We start from the raw sequence: 498 nt of genomic DNA, 5'->3' as shown, positions 1-498 counted from the left end.
CAGACAGACAGACAGATAGATAGATAGATAGATAGATAGATAGATATAAATACAGCAGTTAATGTTAGCAAAACGGAAGAAAAAGTACTCTAAAGCGAAGGTCTGTCTCAAAATGACAGTTTCAGCAAGTTAGGTTCCGGCGAACCGACTTCGATTATGGCGAATATATATAGAGAGAGAGAGAAAGAGAAGGAGAGACAGAGAGTGAGAGAAAGGGAGAGAGTGAGAGAAAGGGAGAGAGAGAGAGAGATGAGATGTACGTAGACATCACAGACGTTTCCTATACGTATTGACTGAGTATCTCGTCGATTAAACGAACTGCAATCGAATGCTTAGTTTCATGTGAGTTTTCATACAATGGAGCCAGTGAACAGTGAAACTTTGAGCCGTAATGTGATCGACAGTTAATTTGAGGCTTTTGAAGTCAATTATTAGTAGACATACATACATACATTGATGCATACATAATACATACATACATATATATATATATATATA

General features: G+C 36.9%; 1 protein-coding gene across 1 annotated transcript in view; it reads left to right on the top strand.

The window, feature by feature from the left end:
• LOC106869076 (serine-rich adhesin for platelets) overlaps window positions 1-498 on the top strand; it is a 223,287-nt gene that overhangs the window by 212,298 nt on the left and 10,491 nt on the right. The window lies entirely within an intron of this gene.

Source organism: Octopus bimaculoides, chromosome 25 (genome assembly GCF_001194135.2).
Source record: "Octopus bimaculoides isolate UCB-OBI-ISO-001 chromosome 25, ASM119413v2, whole genome shotgun sequence".
Classification (NCBI taxonomy): Eukaryota; Metazoa; Mollusca; class Cephalopoda; order Octopoda; family Octopodidae; genus Octopus; species Octopus bimaculoides.
The sequence above is the reverse complement of the archived record's forward strand: the minus strand, read 5'-3'. Positions and strand labels throughout refer to the sequence as shown.